Genomic DNA, 27,111 nt, shown 5'->3' with positions numbered 1-27,111 from the left:
GCTTTTTAAAGGTCAACTAGGAACTGGGAAGATCCTTTGGCCAGACATTGGCTAGTCACTCTCTAATATTGAAATTATGCTATAATAATATTTGTGAAGCACTTAGTGTAGTGCCTGAAACATAGAAAGTACAATATAAATATTTGTAATTGTTATTTTTATCTGTCAAGCATGACTGAAGGATTTCTCCATACTTTCTAAAAGTTACTTTTTATTCCTTTTTTTCACTTAAGACATTAAAACCACATATTAAAAATTAGTTACCCTTTAAGAACTGTTGGTTGCAGTGTCCCAGTATTTTATTACATATATCATATTTGATTTTTTTCAATAACATTGTGAAATAGACACTATAAATTGCAGATGGTGAACAAAGCTGATAAACAGTGAGTTGCCTATTACCATGAAAGAATTGAGAGGATTAGGAATTGAGTCAACCACACTGACCCCACCTTGTGACTCAGTTCTGGAGCTAGTTCAGTTCCCTTTCTATTCAATTATGGGTCTAGGCCATTTTCTATGAAAACTTTCTTGAATTGTAGGAATTGGGAGAAGGCCTTAATGTATTGTTTAAACATAACCCTATATGACTGGGAAACTGGACTGCCTCAACCTGCTGGTTAGAGACCCTTAACCAAAAACTTAGGTTATGCTGATGAGAAATCAGGTCAGACCCAAAGATTTATAAAAGGAGTTTTCTCACAATTGTGCAGCTCAAGTAATCCATAGGTCTTATCTGAAAATTTCCCTGTATTGATCAATCAGTTATTGTTTCCATGGGGAGCATGGGAAAGTGGGATACCTCTCTTTTGAATTAAGGGATTTACTCTCTTCCTCCTTAGGGATCTGGAAAATTCCTAATCTTTCCTCCAATTAGAAATCAGCTTCTCTAATGTTATATCACTTTCTTTTAATTAATTGACCTTATTTCAGTAATTGTTTTTTAATGTATAAAAGTTTAACTTTGTGTATTTGGAATCAAGTCCTAAGCTGAAAAGGTGTGATCCTGCTTTGCATGCATACTATGCATTACTTAATAAATCAATATGCTCAAAAGAACAAACCTTTGTTTCCTTCATCATTTCATCTTTCACATGCTTCAGTTATAGGGCTAATAAGTGGCACAGGCAGGATTACAGCCCACTACTGTGTTCATTATATTACACTGCTTCTATAGTGAGAAATTCATTTGAGTTACAAAACAAAGGGCTATATAAGTTTCCAGGGGAAAATTTTTATTGGACTGACTGCTAAGAAAAGTCTTCATGGAAGAAGTGTCCCATAAGTTGGGACTTAAAAGATAGATGGAAATTCAAAAGTGAGAAGGGAGAGGAAGAATATTGCAACTGTACTGAACAAAAGCAGGAAAAACATTAGATCATGTTCAGGGAGCAGAATTTCACTTGTTTTTGCATAAAGGGAGGAAAAAAAGAGAAAATTGTGGAAAGTAAGTTGGCCTCGGGTTGTGGAGGGCCTTGAATGTCAATCAGAAGAGTTTAAACTTTATTCAGTAGACAATAAGGAGGAACTAAAGATTTTTGAAGACAGAACAGACATAAAGAAGATTATTCATAAAGCAATATGTGGAGTAGATTGATAAATGGAAAAGGTGAAAGTTGGAAGACCTATAACCCAGCAATAGACTCAGAAGGTGATAGAGGGATCTTTACTGAGGTGGTGGCAGTGGAAATAGAAAGATAGGAACAAATGCAAGAAATGATTTGAAGGTGAACTCAATAACATTTGATAACTGTGAGGTGAAGGAATAATGAGAGTCAAAGAAAACTGGGATGAATAATGACTGAAAAAGTGAAGTAAGAAGTAGGAACAGGTTAGATGAAAACATAATTCATCTATTTTTAGAAATGCAGAGGTGAGGTATTGAAGTAAACATACAGATTAGAACTTCTTATAGACAGTTGGAAATGAGGACTTGAACCCCAGAAGAAAGAGGTCATGATAGTAGAATGGATGGAGAACTGATTTCAAATTTACTCTCAGAGACTTATTGACTATGTGACACTTGGCAAGCCTCTTAATTTCTTTCAATGATCTCAGTTTCCTATCTCTCTCTCTCTCTCTCTCTCTCTTTCTCTCTCTCTCACACACACACACACACACACACACACACACACACACATACACACACACTTTCACACACCTAAATCATAAAGTTGTAAGGCTCAAATAAGAGAAAATAAAAGACTTCACAGACCTTAAGTGATATATAAAACAATCAGTGAATAAACTTTTATTAAGCAATTCCTTTGATGGACACTGTAGTTAGAAAAATAAGTAATGAAATGATTTTAGTTCTCAAAGAACTTATATACTATAGATCTCCAGTTCTGGAGACAGGAGGTCTTGAGTTCAGATCAGCCTCTGATAACCACAAACTGTGTGTCTCTGGGGACCAGGAGGTGGAGACAATGGGGAGGGGGAAGAGAAGAAGAAGCACTTACTTTCTATTGGGAGACCTTACATTGTTTTGGGAGAGACTACTTGGGAGAGACAATGCTTCCTAAGAATTCACTCTCCCAATTCATACAATATAAGTAGATTAGGTTCTCTGGATACAATCAACACATTTCACCAGAGGGTATTAAGGACAATACTGAAAAGGTGGAGTTTCTGGTATTGTCACACACAAATCCAATACCATGTGCTCTCTAATCTCAATCAACCAAAGACTTTTATACAATGGTATGAGAAGCTGTAGTAAGAATAGTAGTTATAAAACTAGTGTGAGGGGAGGTTGGCCTTCCTTTTGAGCACCTACAAAGTCATTGGTGAGAATGGGCTTATTTATAAAGAGATAGGCATACAAATAGGAAATATGGGGGACTTAGGGGGACTTTGAGAATTCTAGTCTTAGAGATGCTTTTTTTCCCTTTTAAGGGTCTCTACCATGTTCGTTTCTAGGTAGAGCTGGTTTCATGTAGTGTCTCAACTGATGGGGCAAGGTGCTGTTGGGATGTGTCTAACAGACACTGGACTGCTCCTCTGTCTCCTGACCAGATTTTGCTGTTCCCAGCTCTATTGACTGGAGAGACCTCTCCAAGGACTTTGATTTTTATTCAATGGCATTCCCATTTTGGACAGAAAGTAACAAAGGTGCCATTTGTTCATAGGAAATAGGCTGGCTGCTCCCCCTTTCCCTACCCAGTAGTCCATGTCAGCCTCATCACTACCAAGAAGGAAAATTTCAGAAAATAGCTTAAGGGAGAATTTTATTGATCCTTCTATATGCAACTCGTTTCTAACTGCAGGTATCTAGAGTTCCTGGCATCATTATATTAATTCTAAAGATAGTTGGTTGACCTTTTGTCATTATATAGTATGAAAATTTAGGTTATCATGGCCAAACCAGGTTTTGGAGTTTTGCAGGTTGGCCTGTTGGCATGGCCTCAGGAAGAAAATGTCTGCATAGTTCTTAAGGAATAATCCCTCAATAACCACTCCCACCACTGTGATTATGTAAAAATACACATACATACACATATATGCCATATTCATTTTGTATCTCTACTATGTATATATAGATATATATACATAGTATATATTTATGATATACATACATATATTTATGATACATTTGGGCATTCTAGGTATGGGGAATGTCCAGTTCAAAGACATTGAGATGGAGATTGAATATTATTTTTAAGGAACAGAGAAAAAAAATTTTACTGGTTGAAAAATGTGAGAAAAGGAAAAAGTACAATTGACTAAAAAGATAGGTTGGGGATAAATTGTCAAATAAAGTCAAAAGGAGTTTATATTTCATCCCTGTAACAATAGGGAACCAATAAAGTTTATTGAACAGAAGAGTGATGTTCCAATCTACATGTAAGGAATATCACCTTGGTAACTGAATGGAGGAAGGATTAGAATGGTGAGAGACTTCTTAGAACACATTGCACTAGCCTAAGTGAGAGATGATGAAGATTTGACCTCCAGTAATGATAATGTAAGAACAAGGAAAAAAAAAGACAGAGGTAAGATGTTTGGTGGGAGTAAAAAGGGCAAGATTTGACAAAAGCATGGATATGTGGGTGGGGCTGAGTGAGGAGTTGAGTATAACCCTAAGATTATAAATCTGGAAGACTGGAAGAATGGTGGTACCCTTGAGGGAAATAGAAAGGGAACATGAGATAAAGAGGACTATAAGTTGGTTATGATAATGATGACAATTTTAAAAGTTTGAGGGACATATTTTCATCATTTTATTAATAACATTATCAGGTTAATAATAAAAGGATGACCCTTTGGCCACCTTTTTTTTAAACCAAAGGCAATGACAATATTTCTATATCAAATCATTCTTGGTCTTGGGTTTTCTAGACAAAAGGATGTGTCTCCACCCAAGTTTGAAAAGAACACAATGGGCTTCTCCACCTTAGAATAAATTCTTTGAAAGATTGGTAGGGTCTGAACAAGATCCAGGTGAGTTAATTCAATCTCATTATCAGTAATGTCCTTTAAGAAAATGAAATTTTAAAAATGAGAAATTTAGAAGAAGCAGGAAGCTCTGAATCTCCCCAAGATATTGGTTATTATTAGTAATTTTTCTCATTATTATATTTCACCTTGTAATTTTTTTGAAGTGATTGTGAAGGGAGCAGTTCTAGAATGTTTGGCATCCTGCTGCTATTCATTTCTATGTTCTATAGGCTATTTATTGCACAGACAGATTAAATAGCTGCTTTTTTATAGTTAAATTCTCAGTAGCAGACAAGTTTGATTAGGTATAATTTCTAGAGTTTGTACTAAATGAATTTTTCAGTGACCTGAGGTCCTACTTTTTCATCTTCAGTTTTTTTGTAGCTTCTCTATTTCATGTTTTATTTGATATCATATAAGCATTGGGATGGAGCTATTTTTTGATAGCACTGTGCTGATAATAATATGCTATTGTATGACATGGAGCTAATGGTGCCATTAACAAAAAGCAGCATGAAAACCTGGCATTTCATTTGAGAGATCTTTTTCCAGTTTTGTTATGAGATAGTACTATGCATCATGAAAATATTCCTATTTTCAATCCATTTCATGTGCACTTCTGGTTTGCCTGCTTTAGTGATTAGTACCATCTGCACTGCAGTATTTCTTGCAGGCGAGGTGTTAGGGTTCCAGTATTTGTTCCAGTATTTCTTGCATTTTTTGTTTTTATCAGAATGCTAAAGGGGGAGGGTTATTTATTCTGTTATCACCCCAGAGTTTCAAATAGTCATTAACCTCATGTTGCTTGTTTATTTTGTGTTTTTTAACAACTTTATATAGCTGTGTTTTGGTTTTAAAGTCATTATCATCATTTCCCCCAGTATCCTTCATTCCCCTTCTCAAGAGTCATGCCACATAAAAATGCTCTGTTAAAACATTCCCTCCTACTCTCCTCTGTAAAAGGAGAAAATCAGCATAACTGATCAATACATTTAAAAATTCTGAAAGCATATGCAATATTTGTGCTTCTTCTACCTTTACAAAAGGAAGATTGGGGTTGTACTCTCATATCTCTTCAACTGAGCCTTTCTTGAGCTTTATAATTTTATTATATTCATTTTCATGTATGCATGTATATATGTATGTGTGTGTGTGTGTGTGTGTGAGACTATCCTTTTATTACATTGTTGTCTGTGGATATTGTTTTTCTGGGTGCTATAATCACTCAGTTCATATAGTTCTTTCTATGATTCTCTTTAACTACATTATTTCTTCTACCATTACATTTATATACCATAATTTATCTATTCTCCAATCTATGAGCATCTTATTTCCAATTCTTTGTTATTACAAAAAATGCTGCTAGAAATATTTTGTTGTAGACTTTCTTCTTATTGATGACTTTCTTCCAATTATTTCTTTTTCTTTATATGATTCAGAGGAGGGTCAATTTAGAGCCAGAATAGTTTTTTAAAGATCATGTTTGAATACTTCACTTTATAGAAGGGGAAATTAAGGTCTGCAGTGTTTAAGATCTAGGATCACATAATATCTGACAAAAGTACTAACACCAGAAAGTGATGTTAACAGGGTCCAATTCATTGAGGTTTCAGGGTTACTCTCAAATCTTAACAGTTCCTGTAATGATGTCCCTAGACATGAGGTACCTAGGTACTTTACCATTGCTATTTTCCCCTACTTTGTTAATGTTTCTCTCCACCTCCCTCCTTCCTCAGCTCTCTTCCCCCAACATGAGTGATGGATTGAACTTTAAAGGGGTTATTGTCATTAAAAAAGATATTAGACTTGTAATTTTTCTGCTAATGGAAATGAAACTCCAGGACGAGAAAATCTCTCAATTAATACAGATCAGAACCTTCTTTGTAACTCATGGCCTTAGAAAGAACACCAGGACTGTGCATACAGGTTCATATGCATCAGAGGTAAAACTAAACCCCAAATCTTCCTGACTTTAAGTCAAACTAATATGCCATGCTGCTACTGCTGCTGGTGGTAATGGTTGAAACTTCAGTGAGTGAAATTGTTAAGAGAAAAGGAGAGAAGCAAGAGAGTTATGAAAAGATCTTCTACACATATTCAAGATTGGGCAGCTAGGTGGCATAGTGGATAGAGTTTGGATCTGGAGTCAGAAAGATTCATCTTCCTGAGTTCAAATCTGATGTTAGACATTTACTAACTGTAGGATACTGAGCAAGTTACTTAACCCTATTTACCTCCATTTTCTCCTCTGTAAAATGGGCTGAAGAAGGAAATGGCAAGCCACTTCAGTATCTTTGTCAAGGAAACCGCAAATGGGGTCACAAAGAGTTGAACATGGATGAAAAAATGATTGAACAACACCAAAAGATACATCAGAATTATTAAGTTGGTAGTGTAAAACATGAATTGAAGAGATGGTAGAGACTGAGAAATTGAGCACCTTAGTCACCTACAAACACAAAAAACTTGACAAAATTCAGCTATGGAGGTCTACTTCCTTTTGTTTCTTTTATTGATTATAAGACCAATTTTCCTTTGGGAAAGGCAGTGAAGAGGTTCTGAGGCACTTCTATATACCTCAGATTTTCCAGGTTGACCCCTTTCAGACCCTGAGATGCTCTGGAATCAAGACACAATGCCTCTAAAAGAGAAACTTTTAGGGTGTGATGATATGTCTTTGGCCTGTGACCCATCCAGCATGACTCATGAAAAGACCTATTACTGGAGAAGATTATTTGGCAGTCTTCATGACGCAAGAAGAGGAAGCAAGCCTCTTATGTGGAAAAGGCATGGCAACAACAAATGACCCATAGTGAAAGAAAATTCTCCAAGCACATGTATCATCCTTGACATCTTTGTATTCTCATACTTAATTTTATGAGCAGGTCCAACCCTGAATGACTCCATCTTAAAGTCCCTGGTTTTCCCTCAAGACTGAGCTTAAGCTCCACTTTCTATGGGTAGACTTTCCTGTCCTTCCCTACCTAGAAGTTGTCTTACTGAAATAACTGCTTTGAATCTATTTTGAATGAACCTATGCATGAATATGAAAAAAGAAGCTGCTTTAGGCCTTCTCTTTGTACCTGGACTATAGTAGGCCCTTAATAAATATTTAATGATTGATCTTGTGAAATTATTTTATAAGTTGCCCTTAATTCCAAACACTTGGTATTCATATTCATCTTTCATTTTACAGAAAGGATAGAAATATTCCATCCTAATGAATAGACAAGGAGATAAAAAAATCTTAACCTTTATTTTCAAAGTGACATTATATTTTGCTGGGAACAAATTGTATCCTCTTCCTCTCAGTTTTAGTTTCCCTACCTACAAAGTGGGATATATGTGACCCTCCCCTTCAAAGAAGTATAAGTGTTTATAAAGGGATAGGAGAATATTGCTACACAAGCCACTTCCTTAATCTTTTTGCTATTATTTAGCTGATATTAGTAGGTGATTATATAAATACACTACAATTTAAAAAATGAAAAGATCATTAAAAAGAACCATTTTCTTTCTGATCAGCAGCCCATTAAAACCTGCTGACTACTTGAAGACATTATAACACTTTTAATTAACTAACAAGTATTTGCTTTTATATAGGATTAAATCAAGTTTATGTAAAGTAATAGTTGGGATATCAGTTAAACCTGCAAAAGGCAAGAAAATGCCTTTAGGCTACCATTCCTGCAAGTACCAGCACAGTACTATAAGCTGGTGTTTTTTTAAAAAAAAATTCTACAACTCCCCAAGGTACTTGATCTGTTCCCTTCACATTCCCTTGAGGTAAGAAGGAAAGCAGATAGTAATCTCCTTTGGTTTTATAAAGATTAAAAATATACCTCAAAACAAAATGACATTGAACTGAAGAAAATAGTGTCAATAGTGAATTTTGTCCTTTTAAATAATTATATTTCTAGGTTTCTAAGAATAGAGAATACTGGAAAATTGTCAGTTAGAAACTAAGTAAAGTCTCCTTTAATTGAGTCAATTGAGCAATTGAAAAGAATGCAACTCTTAATTTTACAAGATGCCTTCTTCATCCCATCAAGAACCCTTCAGATTATGCTTTGCTTTGCTCTTTGCCTACCCCCACCTCTTCCCCATTTGGCCTCCCCACCCATCCTTCATGGGCAGGGGTCAGGGCATATCCTTTGATTGGACAATCTAAGTGTGATGTTTCAGAATATACCTACTGATGGTCAAGGCTATTTAAGGAAGGCCTCCATCTAGGGGAGTCTAGGTCTCCAGCTGGACCCTTCAAATTGAATTAATTCTGTTTTGCTCTTTCTCAAGATCAAAACCTCTGGTAGCTTTTGTCCTTGATTATGACAAACTGGGAAAGTTAACACATATTTATTTCTAACTGACCAAAACTCAATGAGGGCCTCTCTTCATTTTGTGGAGCTCATTATTTCAGAGTATATAAAAAACATTTTCAAGGTTACAGAATTTTAGAGGTAAGATATAATTAGTTTTGATGCCCTCTACTTTACTGCCTTAAACTGATTAGGTCATTTAAGAGGTTATAAAGTACAAAATTCTGTGCCATTGTTATGGCTGCAATGTCTTATAAATTAGTTATTGATAATGTACCAGATGTAGAGAAAGGAAAAAAATGGGATTGAATTCTGCTTTTGACATGATCTAGCTGTGTGATTTTAGGCAAGTCATTTAATCTCTCTGTGCTTTAGGAAACACCCTGGGAATTATTTGTTCAATGTTAGACGGCTTTCAATCTGTCTTGTAGAAGGAGTTTCCATAATTAATACTTAGTGTCTTAGCCAACTTTCTAAGAGATTAACTCCCATGAGAGTTACTGATTTTCCTCAGTAGATGGTTTGGATAGTCAAAGCAATGGTTTTTCCAATAGCAACATATGGCTATCTGAGTTGTACTATATATAAATTGTTGTGCTGGAGAAAATCCCTTGAAAGTCCCTTGGACAGCAAGGAGATCATATCCGTCAATACTTAAAGAAATTAATTCAGGCTATTTCCTAGAAGGTCGAATACTGAAACTGAGGCTTAAATATTTTGTCTACTTGATGAGAAGATGGGATTCACTGAAAAAAGTCCTGATGTGGGCAAGACTAATGACAAAAGGGAAAGAAAATGGTAGAGGATGAGATGGATAGATAGTATCATGAATACCATGAACATAACTTAATCAGACTTTAGAAAATAGTGGAGGACAGAAAGGCCTGGTGTGCTATGATCTATGAGATTACCAACAGTTGAATATGTCTGAACAACAAAAAATAGCTTCCACATGCAGAGTTCTTCTTCATTTTCCTGTCTTAGCAACAAGTAAAAAAATAATAGAATAACATTGATCATCTTCAATCACAATGACTTTTAGTCTAACCAAAAGAACATTAAAGTAATATTACTTATAATGTGTGTGCTAGCCAGTGGAATGGAGTTGATTCTTCCACATGGGTGGCATAATAAGCCAAGTAGAGATGATTAGGCATTGCATGCATGATCCTCTTTCCTTAATATGATAATAACTAGCAAGTATAATAATAATAGTTATTTGATTTAATCTGATCTCTGAAGTTGGGTCAAAATACATTTTTAGTTTTTTTTGATGCACTCTACACAAGACAAGCATTTCAATTGATTTAAGAGATGGAAAAATACATTCTTGAGAATCCATGAGGATTCTTGTCAAGCCCAGGTAACAGACTCACTTCAAAGTCATGGTAGACTACTCCTAAGGTATTGGCAACCCTGTCATCCAATTAATGGGCATGAATAGGACTAGAACTATCTCTAGAACTCATATATTCTACACTCAGATCTTATCCAGTGGTATTGTTAAGAAAGGAAATGGGTCAACTCATCATTTGTTTCAAGTCTAATGACCTTTTGGTGTCCAAGGATGTCTCTAAACCATAACTGCAGTTTATAAGTAAGATATAGGCCAGATATAAACACTGAAGGTTATTTCTTGGGACCAACAACTTCAGTGAACTTTTACAGGGACTTATATCCACTGAAGCCTCACAGAAGCCAATTTCCATAGTCTTCTGTCTGTAGTCAGCAGACAACTGACAAGATGGCAAATTGAGGCCACTAGTAGAGCCTTCTGAGGGAGGATGTTCATTTTATTTGCCCTCATTAGCCTTTTCAGTTGGCCTTAGGAAATAAACCAACATTCTGATTATCCTCATTATGGGTTATTTGAATGGTTTAATTTTTCTTTTCAAATATCAATGAAAATAACTATTTTCAAAGCAAGATAAAGGGTAAGATGATTATAGTTCATGTTTCATTCTACCAAGGAACTGGTGAATCTGCCAGCTGTCAAATGGATTAGAATGGAGGACAGTATACATTGTGAATATTCAGGGAATGAATGGAAAGAATTGTTCAAAGGATGATCCCTTCTGCTGATGTTCTTTGTTGTTTTTGTTGTTCAGTCATTTTTCAGACATGTTTGACATGTTGTGACCCCATTTGGGGTTTTCTTGGCAGAGATATTGGAGTTGTTTGCCATTTCCTTTTCTAACTCATTTCATAGAAAATTTAACAGAAGCAAACAGGGTTAGGTGACTTTCTTCACCCAGCTAAAAGTGACTTCAGACCACTCTATCCATTATGTCTCCAGAGAGTCCTTATATCTTTATAATGAAATTTGTTAGTGTATAGTTTTAGCTACTGTGAAGAGAAGTTTCTATTGAATGCATTAACATTCTGTTCCCATTGCTCTGTCTCAAGTCCTTCTTCTTTGCAGAGTGAATTGTAGTTATTATCAAAAACATTACAAAACAAGAAAACAGAAGAGAAGAGGCCATCTGCATATCATCTGTTGGGAGTGAAAGCTATGGAAGTTATGTCAAGAAGACAGGTGACATGAGAGAATATGGTGGAAACACCAACTTAGTACCACCAACTTAGCTGTTAGGAATCTGTGCAGTAATTGATTCAAGGAAGGACAGGATAAGAATTGGGATAAAGTATGAAGACAAGCATGCCTTGGACATATGGTTAGCTTGGTTCCAGATCACTACAATAAAGCAAATTCCACAATATTCAGTGTTTTTGTTGGTGGAGGGTCTTGCCTTGAAGCTGATGGCTGACCAGCATGGTGGTTACTGAAGTTTTGGGTGGCTGTGGTAATTTCTTTAAATAAGACAACAATGGAATTTGTTGCATAATTGACTCCTTTTATCTGAACACTTAGTGATCATTGAAGGTGTTATTAATTGATCTAATTTCAATATTGTTTATGTTTTGGGCAATAGGGAGACAAGAACAGCAGATTAGAGGAATCAATACACACAGCATTTATTGATTAAGTCTGCTTTTTTATATGATGTGCTTCATGGCACCCCAACACAATTACAATCACAGATCACCATAGCAGCTATGTTATAAATGAAAATATTTGAAATATGGTGACAATTTTCAAGATGTGACACAGAGATAGGATGTAAGCACATACTGTTGAAAAAAAATTGTGCAGATAGACTTGCTTGATATAGGTTTGCCACAATTCTTCAATTTGTAAAAACAAAAATCCACAATATCTGTGAAGTTCAATAAAGCAAAACACAATAAAATGAGGGATGTCTCTAATTAGTACAAAGCTCTTGTTTCCATGGAGTTTTTCTGTAAGCTTCCTGCATTTCAAGGGTTTCCTGGTACACTTTCCGCTAAAGTTCAATATCAAAATGGCCAATCAAAGCAGATTACATTTAAGAAGAATGCAATTACAAAGACCAACTGAAGACCCAGCCTACATTTCACATAGCATTCTTCACCTTACATATTATCTTTGTGTGATATCACACACTCTCTAAGACTGCTTAATTTTTATTTCAATCACATTTCAATATTCTCCAAAATGGATGACATTTGGATTGTTTTTTAGATGTCAAATCAGTATAAAAAAATAAAACCTGTCCACAACTTGGGTAAATAGGCTGTGCAACTTTCATTTTCATTTATGCTGTATATACATAATCACACTTCTGAGGAAAAAACTGCAAATGACAGTTAAAAGTTGTCATCATCTCTGTTGATATATATATATGTGTGTGTGTGTGTGTGTGTGTGTGTGTGTGTGTGTGTGTGTATGTGTCTTGGAGCTAAGCATTGTATAGAGATATTCAGGTAGACTTGTCTCTTGGGTATAGCAAAATGGACCAAGGGTTAAATTGGTCCCTTGGCAGCCACACAGGAACCTGGGACAGTTGCCAGTAGGGATGAAATAGGCTAACATACAAACAAATATACGATAAATTATGTGATATTATTTGTTGAGAAATAATTGTAATAAAGTACTATCAATCAAATCAAATTTCTTAAGAACCCACTAAGAGCCAATCAAGGTCCTAGAGAGTAAAGACAAAAGTGAAACAATTCCTACCTCTGAGGACTTTACATTCTATTTGGAGAAACAAATATGTGAATAAAAATATGCAATATAAATAAATACAAAAATCTCTCTATATACACACTATATATATATATATATATATATATATATATATGCTCAAACAAGTTAGTTTCTTTGGGGGGGGAAGAACAGCAGTTGGGAGGGCATGGGGATAGAAACAGGCCTCAGGTAAAAGATGATGCTAGAACTAAAGCTTTGAGGGAACTTAAGGATTCTAAAAAGTGGAAGTGAGCAGTGGGTACATGCTAGACAGAAGCATGAAGATGAAAGATGGCAGACAATATGTAAGAAGGGGCAAGAAGGACAATTTGACTGGACTCATAGAACAACCAAAGGGAATAGTATATACAGGGTGTCTCAAAGTTTTCGTTATTTTAAATTTGTAAAACTTCTTTGTTATTAAAACTGAAACCTGAATTAAGGCTTTTGGAATATGCTGTATAATAGAGTTAGAAAGGTATATTGAAGTCATATTGTGAAAAGCTTCAAATATTTGACCAATGAGACAATAGGGAGCCACTAGAATTTTTTGAGTAATGAAGTGAGATAGTTAGATCTGTGCTTGAGGAAAAGCACTTTTGCTGCTATGTAAAGAGGGTAATTTAAAGGAAGTGAAGACTTGAGATAGGAAGGCCAAATAGGAAGATACTGTGAAAAAATTTAGTATTGACTGTTTGAAAGGAATAGCTCCTTTTCCTATTTTCAAGCCATCTTCCCTGCCTCAGTCCCCAGTCTATTGGTCAGTCTTTTGTGATATAAGAGTCACAGTGGATAGAGCACTAGGCCAGGAGTCAGGAACAATCAAATTTAGATCTGACCTCAGTCACTTACTATTTCTGTGACCTTGGACAGGTCAGTTAACCCTGTTTGCCTAGTTTCCTCATCTGTAAAATGAACTGGAGAAGGAAATGGCAAACCACTTCAGTATCTTTGCTAAGAAAACCCCAATTGGGGTCCCAAAGAATTGGAGATAACTGAAATGACTGAACAACAATTACATTATTATAAAGGCTTAGCTTGGCGTTCATTTGGAAACAGATTTAAACTTTCTAAAAATATTGGGTAAAAAGGACTATTCTCTAAGGAGTAGTCCTGGTATTGTCTGTCTTCTAGGGTTTATAATCATGATTCCATTTGCAATGACTCTGTATGCTCTATGGGTGAATGTGGGGTGAGGGGTGTGCATCCCATATTAATGTCTCATTTTTAATTCCTGTTTCTTAAGGAGAGTGACAGTATGTTTTACAGGCAAAGTATGCACATGTAATTAACTTATGACACCACTAGATGGCATGCACATGTCTTGGTCCCCACAAAAAGCAGAAGTCTCACTAGTTAAAAAACTTGTGAGAGAACTCAGATGAATTGTTACTTTCTTAATCAAATCAACGTTTTTATTAAGAGGCTTTATAATTCTCTCTCTCTCTCTCTCTCTCTCTCTCTCTCTCTCTCTCTCTCTCTCTCTGTATTTTTCACTGTTTCTGTCTCCATCTCTTTCTCTAATGCTGAAAAAAAGAGCTTCTATCTAGTTATTGCTTTCTCTATCATATTCTCCAGAGTTCTTTGAGATCAGCTTTTGGAGGATAAGTTTTCAGAGGGTTCCAGTGATGATAATGTATCTTTCATAGTGTTCATTCCAAAACTTTTCTTTAAATTTCAGCTCTAGTCTCCGTACTTACTCACCCCAATATGAGAGAACATGAACATCTACTTGCGTAGGAGACCATTTCTGGTCCCTTCAGCTGCTACAGCCTTTCTCTCCTAAGGTCAGATTATTTGAAATCTACCTTGTATATATCTTCACTGGTCTTGGAGACAGGAGGATGGGAATTCAAATCCAGCCTCAGACACTTAACCCTTACTAGCTGTGTGACTTTGAGCAAGTGATTTCTTCACATCCAGGGCCATCTCCATTTTCCTGATCCATACCTGATAACTGGACCCAGATGGCACCAGAGGAGAAAGTGAGGCTGGTGACTTAGCATAGCCTCACCTCACTCAAATCTAATTCATGTGCTTATCATAGCATTACCTCCCTGACGTAATGATCTTCTTCAAGATGATGGACAAACAACATCATCATCATCATCATCATATATCTTAGCTCCATCATTAGAATGTAATTAGGAGCAGAACTATTTTTTTCCTTTCTTTGTATTCCAAGGACTTAGTATGATGTCTGTCACCTAGTTAGTGATTGACACATTCTTATTGATTGATTGATAATGATACTTTGCTGAAGATTCTGGCCATCCAAAGGGAGTGCTCTCATCTTCTCATCTCACTTCAGAATTTATTAATCACACATTGTGTGCAATATACTAGTTATGAAAATAGAAAAATAAGACAATTTTTTCTTTCAAGCAACTTGTATTCTAATGAGGGAGATAACACATAAACAATTTCAGCTGAAAGTCAGATAGAAGATCTTATGGTCTTTAGTGTATAGTAGTGAAGCTGATAGTGATTGGCTTTTCTTTCATAAAATTTCCATTGAAAAAATCATTGCAGTTTCTTATGCCAAATCATTTAATAGCACCAAAGACCTTTCTGGTTCTCAAGTAGCTGTGGCTATAGCATGTAAAGGAACAGATTTCCAGCTGTAACTTCAATAGTGTTATTTCTTTGGGTAATGACTGTGGGAGTTTAGTTGGAAGCAGATCTGGTGATAAGGGAGATAAGGTTATATTCAATATTCTTTACCTGCCAATCAGACAGCAGTTGATTTGATCATATTGAAAAAGGTGGACTCCTTATCTATAATGATTATTTTCCTCAAATGATAGTTGCAGGGTTTAGGCTAGAAGTAGACTCATTGTCTGGTGGTGGTGGTGGTGGGGCTGCTCTTCCAAAGGATCTTGGGCTCCAGGTCCTGAAGATATCTCTTTAGGGTCAAAGGAAGAAGTGTCTCTTCTAGCCAAAGCTAATTCCTCAACTCATACTATTGAGTCCATTCCCACGAGGAAGAGAATGACTTTAATAAGAGAAGGGATCATTACATTCTTTGTATTTGTATTCCCTGCTTCAATACAGTGCCTGGAAAATACTAGATGCTTAATACATACTTATTGTTTACTTGACTAAATTGAATGATGATGAATTATGCTGTAACTAGGCAAGTGGAAACTCTACCCTTAGCTGAACTAAGGGAATGCAAGCACCTGTGGAACTGTGGATACTCTATCTTCCAAAGTCACTGGTAGTCCATTTCCCATCTCTCTTCTGTCAAAGTCCTATAAAAATTTAAGACTTAGTGAAGATTTAGATATTCTCTGATGATTTGAAACAAATCTTTCTTGTTTCTGTGCTTTAGATAACCAGACTGGTGTTGATAATTCTCCTTTCTATTAAGGCAGAAAACTTTGCCTTTCTGTTTGTGTGATGTCTTGAAAATTTGGTAGGAATAGATATTCTGGAATCCTGGCCACCTGAATTGACTCTAGGATGATCTGATGAATGTGTAGGAACACAAAGAAGGAAGCCTTCTTGCCATAGACCTATAGTCTATGTTTATTGGGAAGGGAAGAAGTCAGGCCAACTGGAGCTAGGCTAGATAGCTCACACTGAACATTATAATGGACACTATCCTGCAGGATATGTTAGTTGACTCATGTTTACTGTTATTGTTAAGAGAAATCTCATGGCCTTAGGAGAATGTATTCAGGAGATTGTAAAGAACTCCAGAATAGTGATACTTTCCTATATCCTGTTCCAACAACCTTATCTTTCTCTCTAGCACCTCTCATCTCTCTTGGCTCTTTTCCTTCTGTCTTAAAGTACAATCAGATTTCCCTTCTTCTCAAAACAAAAACCAAACATACCTTATTTAAATTCTACTACCATTTTTTGCTTTATCATTTTAATTCTCTTACACTGAAAAATTTCCTGAAATAGCAGTCTGTGCTGCTAAATCTGCTACATTATTGCATCATTTTGGAAAATATTTTTGATTTTAGGGTATAGATCAAAGGCTTGTATATTTTTTTTGACTTCATTAGACCTGTGATATCACTGAAGTTTATTTGGAATCAAGGATCATAGAATCATAATATCATAGAAGTATGCCTCTAACAATGCAGGTTGTAGCTCATTCAGGTCTATCTAAGAGGCATGACTGCCATTCCTTCTCTCCTATACACTTGCTTTTGACCTACTGCCCAGAGTGCAGTGGAGTATCCTTTGTTCAATACAGATAACCAGGTCGCATCCATCTATAATCAAAAGTCATTTTAGTGACTGAATGGAGGATGGATTAGAATGGGAAAAGATTTGAGGAAGCGATACCAGCGGGCTAATGCAATATTCAGAGTTCTGGTATAGCTCCAGAGCAAGAAGCTCTTCTCCTCCATTAATGGTACCACTAATTAAGTGAGGTTGCTCCCAAATTCCAGATTACAAAGACTACTTACATTAAATTGGATGAAATGTTTGGAAATGAGTCCTGGAGTCTGGTTAGCACTGCCCTATAGAGGAAAAAAAAGTATGTATATGTATATGTATATGTATATGTATATGTATATGTATATGTATATGTATATGTATATGTATATGTATATGTATATGTATATGCATATGTATATGTACATGTACATGTATATGTATATGTATGTGTATGTGTATGTGTATGTGTATATGTATCTATATATCTATCTATCTATCTATCTATTTATATGTGGTTGAAATTGCTGGCTATTCCCAAGCAACTGATATTAGATATCACCTGCACAAAGTGCCCTTGTTAATATACTCTGCTCTATCCCCCAACAATCCATAAGAAATGACATTGTTGGAGGCAAGGAAGAGAAATGGAGTATTGCTATGTCTTTTGTAACTGTTAGGTCAGAGGTTGTGTACCAAATAACAACAATTAGAATTAGCATTTATATAATACTTTATATTTTGCAAAGATATAATCTTACTAAAGATATAATCCTAACAATAATCCTTTGAAATAAATTTTATTGTTCTCATTTTACAGTTGAAGAAACTGAAGGTTATAGAGATCAAGTGACTTGCCCACTTATTAAGTGTCTAAGGCAGGGTATGAAATCTGGTCTTTCCTATTCCAGATACAGTCTTCTATCCACCCAGCTCTAACTAAGGATAGAAAATGTACTTCTCAGACAGGAAGACCTAGGTTTTAGTTCCAGGTCTAACATGTACTGGTTTTGTGATCCTGGGTGAGTCATTTAAACTCTTAGTTCCCCAGTCTATGCCTAGAAACTATAGACATAAACTTAACGTCATTGGCAGAGAGAGTTATTTAAGGTAATAAAATCATAGAATCATTCTCTATTTCTGTTTCGGTTAGATCTTTGAATCTCCTTAACCCTTTACTCAGACTCTTTCTGAAACAGGTAGATAGAATCTCTTTTCCATTCAAATTATCAGTATATGACAAAATCTGATCTCTCAGTCTTTCATTTCTGCTTCTTGGGTGAGGGATGTGCACAAGCAACTAGGCCACATGACTCTGTATGTGTGGTGTGTGTGTGTGTATGTGTGTGTGTGTGTGTGTGTGTGTGTGTGTGTGTGTGAATTTTCTTTCATTTTAAGCACTTAGTGTTGTGCCTACAAAATTGTTGCTTAGGTATTTTCCAATCATATGTAACTTTTTTTTTTCCATATCTAACTCTTCATGACTCCATTTGGCATTTTCTTAGTAAAGATACTGGAGTGGTTTATCATTTCTTCTCCAGCTCATTTTACAGATGAGGAAACAGGCAACAGTGTTAAGTGATTTGCCCAAGCTTATATAGCTAGAAAATGTCTAAGATCAGATTTAAACTCAGGAAGATGAGCCTTCTTGACTCCAGGACTAGTAGATTTCTCCACATAGAATATAGTGAATGCTTAAAATATATTAATTGATTTATTCAGTGACTAACAACCCTACATATGTACTGCAATGTTTCTGCAATGGAAGGAGTTCTGGGACATTGCACTGCTCCCCTTCTCACTCTCCAACACTTGTAGGTCTTATTAGAACCATCAAATCACATGTAAACCTCAAAGGAGAATACTCATCTGAAACATCCTCTCATGGGATCATTCTTTCTCTCCTCCCATGATGCTTTTATACTGGCCAGCCTCCAACTTTTCAAAATCCTATTTACCAACATTCAGTATAATTCCCCGTGCTACAACATAGGACAATAGGATTTAAGACTGAAAGTGACCTAAATGACAATATTATCATTTTGCAGATGAAGATAGCATAGGATAATAATATTAGAGTAATAATTAATTTACAAAGTGCCTTACACATATATAAAATGGGTGCTAATGTTAAGCTCAGTTTACAGATGATAGAATAGTGTGAGAGAAATTAAATGACTTCTTATTGTCAGGGACTGACGTGACTAATGCAGGATTTGAACTTGGGTCTTTTCAACTTCAAGACTAGGCCTTTCCCTTCCTTGCTAACTACTGTCTATCAATAGAACCCTCTCTATATTTAGAACTGAAAAGTACCTTTGGAGCCACCTCATTTAACCATCCTTTTACATATGAGGAAACTGAGGACAAGAGTGATAAAGTGACCTGCTCAGAGTGACACAGGTAAAATCATTCAGGACACTCTTGCAAAGGCAGGATAAGAACGCAGGTCCCCAAACTCTTGATGCCCTTCTGTTTTTATTACACTACAACATCTATTGATAGACTGTTTTCCTTTTTCTTGTAATTAGACTTTTTTAAAAATTACAATTTGAGTTTTAGTTTAAGCTAAATGTTTCATAATCTTCAAGTTGGGGCATTCTCATCCTTTTGGAAGCTTAAGAATTTGGAAAATTGCTTTTTTTATGCTCATTTATAAAACATTGTCATTTTCCTATTTAAATCTTGTCTGTCTGACTTCTTGATCCATTTGGGAGAGGTTTTGAACTAAACACTGAGGAAAACCTAATAAAAATATATCTAAGTCATATCTGCTTTTGCTTATTTTGGAAGCTGAATGGCCAATTGGTTTACCTGACCACCATTGGTTTATTATACTTGGAAAATTTAGTTCATCCTTTTTCATCTCTACTGATAGTGTTCACAATCTTTAAACATAAAGATTAATGAGAGTTCTGCCATTCATTCTGAAATATAATTTCTAGCATTACCATTCAACTCAACTTTAATGTATCATCTGTTTGTTAAGTATTTAGTTTGTAAAAGGTACTGTGATAAATTTTGGACGAAATAGCTAGGTGATGTGGTGGATAGAACACTGGGCTTGGAATCAAGAAAACTTATCTGAATGAGTTCAAATTTGCCTTCAGATACTGTATGACCCCAGACAAGTCACTTAACTCTGATTACCTTAGTTTCCTCATCTGTAAAGTGAACTGGAGGAGGAAATGGCAAACCACTCTGGTTTCTTTGCCAAGAAAATCCCAGATGGGTTTACAAAGAGTCAGACATGACTGAAATGACTCAATAGCAACAAAAAAATATAAAAGAAAACTTAACATAACCTTTGTCATCAGGGATCTTTTAATCTAATGTGAGAGAATGAGATCTGTATACAAGGAAGTATTCTACAAAGTAGAATATCTTAAGGGCAGAAGAAGGGTATGGTTTCTTTTTAAAAAAAAATTATTTAAGGGGCAATGGGGTTAAGTGACTTGCCCTAGGTCACACAGCTAGGCAATTATTAAAGTGATTGAGATCAGATTTGAACTCAGGTCCTCCTGACTCCAGGGCTGATGCTCTACCCATTGTGCCACCTAACTGCCCCAGGAAAGATCTAGTTTCAAAAAGATTGTTAAGAAACATGAGGAAGAGGAGATAACCTTCAGATGGTATCATTTGAGAAGAACATTGAAGGAAGGGGAGGATTTCAATAGGTAATAAGGTGTCAAGTGCATTCCTGGTGAGGGAGGGCAGGTAGAAAGTCAGCATCAATTTAGCAACCTGTGAGATGTGAGGAGCTTCACCAAACTGAGGAATAGTTGATTATATGATTTAGTGGAAATGTAGAGTGCTTGAAACAGAATAGTCTATGTAAAATATCTTTATCTATATCTAATCTACATATATTATACCCATACACAACATATATATTTATGTTTATAGATACAAATTAGATAGATAGCTATCTTGAAAGATTATCTGGTCAGTTTGTGGAGGCCTTAAATTTCAGGATTAGCAGTTTTTCTTCTGGTAGGTATTAGAGATTACAGTATTCGAAGAATATTGTGAAGCTTACGTCTCTGGTGGATTTATGATGAAGAAGGCAACTCTCCCCAGAGACAGAGACATTGGAATGTGAACATAGACTGAAGTACATTTTTTTTCTCTCTCACTGTTCTTGAGGGTTCTCATCATCTTGTGGGGGAGTGGGTTTATGTTTACTCTCATAAGAAGATTATTGTAAAAATATAAAATAAATGAATATTGTGAAGCTTGCAGAATTACCATGATGTCATAGCTTTTAAAAAAACTGTGCATGACATAATGAATAGAGAATTAGACCTGAATTTTAATCTTGCCTCTGACACATCATGACCATATGAATCTGAGCAAATCACTTAAGTGAGAAACTCTCAAGATTATACATTATGGAGAAGGTGCCAACCTGAACTAATAGAGGAAATTACCTCACCAAGGAGTTTCTCATATCAATTAAATCATAGGTCCAGCCCATATTCTATTCATTCTTTAGAAATTTAACTTATTCAAAAAGAATCCATCACCTTTATAATTTGTTGGCACTCACTGTATTATTTTTTAAGTCATTCTTTTTTTAAACTTAAAATTTATTTTATTTTTAATTTAGGGAATAAAGCAAGCATTTCCATCTTATAGTATAATCAAAAAGGATAATTGCACATGAAATTGCAAATCTATTATGTGCACCTTGCTTTTTCTTAAATATAGGACAAAGTTGCCATGAAATTTCTTTTTTTTTCTTCTCTCTCCCTCTCCCCCATAGAAGACTACCATTAGACACAAATAGGTATGTATGTGTATGTGTGTAAAATCATTCTCTCTCTCTCTCTCTCTCTCTCTCTCTCTCTATATATATATATATATATATATATATATATATATATATATATTTATCAGTTCTTTCTCTGTGTGTTGATAGAATGTTTTATCTTTATAGCTAATTTGAGTATTTATTAACTTATTAAAAATTATTCTTAAAACAATATTGCTATTACTATGTACAAAGTTTTCTTGGTTTTTTTCATTTTGCTCTTCATTATTTCATGCAAGTCTTTCCACTTTTTAAATTAGTTGTGGAATAGTTTCAAATTTTCTTTAATGGAGTTAAAGTATACTAGCATTTACAACTTGATTAAATTAAAAAAAAAGAAGAATTTCCCTTCTCTCCCCCCTTCAAACTAAGAAATGTACAATTTCTTTATCAAAATGAGCAGGTTTTTATTTGTAGGGCTCTATACAATCCTTAGTTTAATTACCTAGACCTTGACAATAAGATTAACAAAGTATTGCCCTAGTCATCTGGAAAGGGACAAGGGCATCTATCTCTACATTTTTTCCCTATTTGATCTTGCTATCCAGTCATGTGCTTTCTTGCCCAAAAGCTACTTGAAAAAATGTATTAGATCAAAATTGGGACAAACATAAATCAAACCATGCCCTTCTGAGTGTTCCCAGCACTGAGCAGCCATTAGAACAGACTACTGGATAGTCAGGGTAACTTTTTTTTAAAAAAATGAAATAGAAGACAGATTTAGTTGGAAAACAATTTATTGAGTGAGTCATGATTTCACATGACATTTCCTTCTAGAGATCATTTCAATCCTGTAATCTCCAAGTATCTATTCTGTGGAGGTCGGCTCCTTCTTCTGTGTTTTTTATTTTTTTAACCAAGTCGATGTTTGGTTAGAAGCTGTTGCCCCCTGCCAATTGAGATCAGACTTCGTTTTCTGTAACAAATCCAACAAGCCCTTAGATGTACCTTGATCCTGACCCAAATCAGAAAGGTGGAAACTTCTGAGCAATATGTGCTTCCCTCAGCACTATTCATCTGCCACTATGCATGGGCCAGTCCTCTTCAGAGCTATCTCAACAGAAACAGTTACAAGAGGAATGGGCCACAGTGGTTCCTTTGGCTACCTAGTCTTGTGTAACTAATTGCTCAATGACATGCCATGCCTGAATTCTCTTCCTTCCTCTCTATGTAGTTAACATATGAGTGTCTCCTTAAAGAAGCCCAGGCAGCTGGGCATCTGGGCTGATTTGTGTCCAATTCCATTCACAATGACTTCAAAGCAACCTGGGCTATTGGTATGTTCCTTTGATTTTCATCAAACTTGATTATAGTGGAGTAACTCTCTCACAGAGGCTTAATTGTTATACCAAGTAAGATAACTACAACCAAGTTGACTTTGGAAAAACAGAAGAGTTGGATATGGAAAAGTATAGAAATTAATTTTTTTCTTATAGAAATGAAGCTTACAGAAGCTTACAGAATTACCATGATGTCATATCATCCATTAGGGCAGGACACAGTGGATTTAAGGCTGACCCTAAAGTCAGGAGGAACAGTTCAAATCCTTCCTCAGACACTTGCTAGCTGTGAGACCCTGAGCAAGTAATTTAGCTTTGCTTGCCTTAGTTCTCATCTGTAAAATGAGCTGGAGAAGAAAATGGCAAACCACTCTAGTATCTTTGTCAAGAAAATGCCCCAAATAGGGTCATGGAGAGTCAGACATGACTTAATAACAAGACAAGTTTTCTAATAGGATGGGGAAGAATAAAAATCATTGAATGCTAAGAGAAAACAGAGGCAGGTAAATGGCAATAGTATCTTCTTGTGTAGAAAGGTACATTTTTAGAATCAAAATTCAGTGGCAGTGAAGCCTTCCTAGTGTACGTTAAATAACAATAATAATACCTGATATTTAAATGGCTCTCAAAGGTTTGCAAAATGTTTTTTATGTATAATAACATTAGATCTTCATAACAATCCTATAAAGTAGGTACTATTATACTCATTTTTAGAAATGAGAAAACTGAAATTGAGACATTAAATGAAGTGCCAATAATTACTCAGCTAGTTTATGTATGGGGGAAGATTTGAACTCATGATTTACTGATTCTAAATCCAGCATTCCAACCAATATGACAACTAGGTAGCAATTCCTAGTCACACTAAAAAAAGAATGAAAGGAATTGTGTAACACTATAAAAATTGTTATTGTTGAATTGTGTGTCTTACTTTTCACGATCCCATTTGGTTACTTCTTGGTACTGGTAATGGCTTGCTGTTTCCTTTTCCTGTCCATTTTTCATTTTCATTTAATTCATTTTTCAGGTAAACAGGGTTGGGAGTTGCCCAGGGTCACACAGCCTAGGAAGCTGAACACTGAGCCACTGTGCCTCCTAACTGCTGAAAAATCATAACTAGGTCAAAATATTTGCGAACAATAATCTCTAGCCAAACTTTTGTCTCTGAGAATCTATAAATTGAAGGTGCAGGTCTAAAACAATTGTAGGGAAGTCTAAGTAACAGTGAACTATCTCTGTCACTAACTAGATAGAAGATTTCTGGAAGCAGCTGGGTATAGAGAGAAGAGCACTAATCTTAGAGTCAGGAGAAAAAGAATGGATTCAACTTGGACTCTTGTGCTTACTAGCTTACATGACAAGTATCTGCAAGTCATTTGCAGAAGGCAATATCTCTATAATGGAATAAATTGGTATCTAACCTTCTGGTGTATGGCTTCTCCAAACTTCAGAATCATGGTCCTTAGACTATGGAAACACTAAAAGGTTTCTAGGCAAGAGACCTTTCCAATGTGGTAGGAAGATAAAGTTTGAATCCAGCTGACAAAGACTTCTAGAATGGGGACTTGCATGGAGGATGTTCCCTCTAAGAAATGGGTATAATAATACCTCACAGGAATTGCTAAACTCAAATAAAATTTCAAAGTACTTTATAAGGGGCAACATGGTGGTACAATGGTTAGACTCATCTTCTGAATTCAAGTGTGACTTCAGACTCTTTCTAGCTATGTGACCCTGGGCAAGTCACTTGATCCTGTTTGCTTCATTTTTTCTTATTTGTAAAATGAACTGGAGAAAGAAATGACAAACCACTTTTGTATTTTTGTCAAGAAAACCCTAAGTGGGGTTCATGAAGAGCACGGCATGACTAAAATAATTCAACAACAAATTTATAAATCTTAAAGTGCTTCACAAATCACAGCTTTATTATTATTATTATTATTATTATTATTATTATTATTATCACTTATTTTTATTTTTTTAATAGTGTTCAGATAGTTTGGAAGATAGTTTATTATCTGATATTGTTCTTTTATACTTAATTTTCAATAGGTAGCTGTTCAGGTGGTTAAAATGATTGCTTTTGCCACTATTCTGGAAATTACTCTCATATTATTTGATGAGTTGATACAATTTTAAGAAAAATCCCTATCTTATTATTTTTTAAAATTTCATTTCTGCAGAATGTAGCACAGGTGATTAAAACAATTGCCTTTTATTGGTAAAAATAGCATTAGGATGCAAAGTTATCTAGGCTCATTGAAAACATTCTTAGTACAACTTCAGTAGTAGACAGGATGCCAGGGATGATATGGAATTTATGCCTTTTCTATATAATTTTTTTACACAGCCCTACAGACCTAGAAATTTCCATAGAGAGGAAAACATTTCTTGAGGAAGCCCAATCCAATTTTGGATATCTCCATTTGTTAAGAAGATAGCTAAATATCACAATGAATGGAGCAACAGGTTTGGAGTCAGGAGGACCAGAGTTCAAATCCAGGCTCAGACACTTCCTAACCATGTGACTCTGGGCAAATCATTTCCCCCTTTTTGCCTCAGTTTCTTCATCTGGAAAATGAGATAGAGAAGGAAATGGCAAATCACTCCCATATCTTTTTCAAGAAGACCCCAAATGGATCATGGAGAATCAGAAAAAACTGAAAAGACTCAAGAACAATAACAGCGATTAGGAAGTTTTCTCTGACATTAAGCTTAAATTTGCCTCTTTTCAACTTTTACCCAGTGTTCCTGGTTTAGTCTTCTGGGTCCAAAGCTTCTTCTACCTGAAAGTATTTCAGAAACTTGAAGACAGATATCATGTTCCTCCAAGTCTTCTTTTCTCCAGCATAAACATACCCAATTCCTTAAACACATACTCATAAGATGTCATGGATTCAAAGACCTCTGTCATCCTAGCTGACTTCTGTGAAGTTTTTTTTTTTTTTTTTTTTGCAAGGCAAATGGGGCTAAGTGGCTTGCCCAAGGCCACACAGCTAGGTAATTATTAAGTATCTGAGATGGGATTTGAACCCAGGTACTCCTGACTCCAGGGCTGATGCTTTATCAACTGTGCCACCTAGCCGCCCCACTGCACCACCTAGCCGCCCCTTCTGTGAAGTTTTATAGTTCTTGATATCTTGTTGATTTTATACTCAGAACTTTTTCAAAATGGTTTTTCAAAAATTACGAGTACATGCCATTCTATGCCAGAATTTCCTCTCCTTTATAACAAAATCTATGATGGCTTTCTCCAAGGTTCCTATCATTTCTCCCCAGCAATGAATTTCTCTCAGTTAGGGACAATCACACCAAAAATATCTCTATGGCACATTGATTTTTCTCTGACAATACCTTTCCAACACATGGATTTTAGGTTGGGTGATGAGATTGTTTTCATTGTTTTAGTTACTATTATTATTACTTTTTTATTAATTGTAAAATGACAGGTCTAGGCTAGGTGGTCTTATGGATCTCTTTAGTTCTATAGTCCCATGATTTTATTATTCTGATTATGTTAAAGTATCCATTGTGAGTTTATGTGTACCATCATCAAAATAATAGTATAGTAGATTTTATACAATCTGACCCCTCAAACCACCATCAACTACTGAATAAACCCCTAATTCTTACTTTAGCAGTTAAGTTAAAAACCTAAAGGAATGAAGATCAAGAGGCTATGTCTTTATTTATAACCAAAATAATAGCACCTTCTGCTGTTCACTGTTAGTGCTGATAGATGTGTTCTAATCATTCAAAGATCTTTGATTTCATCCATTTGGATACATTTTGCAGATGGCCCTTTTTAATGAACAGAAGAATAGAGGTGATGAATATATAAATGTACATCTCTCATCTGTATCTAAACACATATTTTCTAATTTTTCTTAGTATTAATATCAACATTCTTTTGATTATTTCCAAAATATCTTGTTTTTACCCCAAATTTTCCCCCTTTGTTGTCTCTTCCTTGGAGTAAACTCAAGAAGTTCAGGGTTTGTCTTATGCCTT

At 35.4% G+C, this 27,111-nt stretch overlaps 1 long non-coding RNA gene across 1 annotated transcript in view; it reads left to right on the top strand.

Moving 5' to 3' along the window:
• The first annotated feature begins 3,885 nt into the window (after positions 1 to 3,885).
• Positions 3,886 to 27,111, top strand: part of LOC141520156 (uncharacterized) — a 163,864-nt gene continuing 140,638 nt past the window's right edge. Inside the window, exons 1-2 of the long non-coding RNA XR_012477553.1 lie at positions 3,886 to 3,995; positions 4,342 to 4,443. This is a non-coding gene — a long non-coding RNA (uncharacterized LOC141520156). The remainder of the gene's footprint in view (positions 3,996 to 4,341; positions 4,444 to 27,111) is intronic.

The sequence above is a fragment of the Macrotis lagotis genome, chromosome 1, assembly GCF_037893015.1.
Source record: "Macrotis lagotis isolate mMagLag1 chromosome 1, bilby.v1.9.chrom.fasta, whole genome shotgun sequence".
NCBI lineage: Eukaryota > Metazoa > Chordata > Mammalia > Peramelemorphia > Peramelidae > Macrotis > Macrotis lagotis.
The sequence above is the reverse complement of the archived record's forward strand: the minus strand, read 5'-3'. Positions and strand labels throughout refer to the sequence as shown.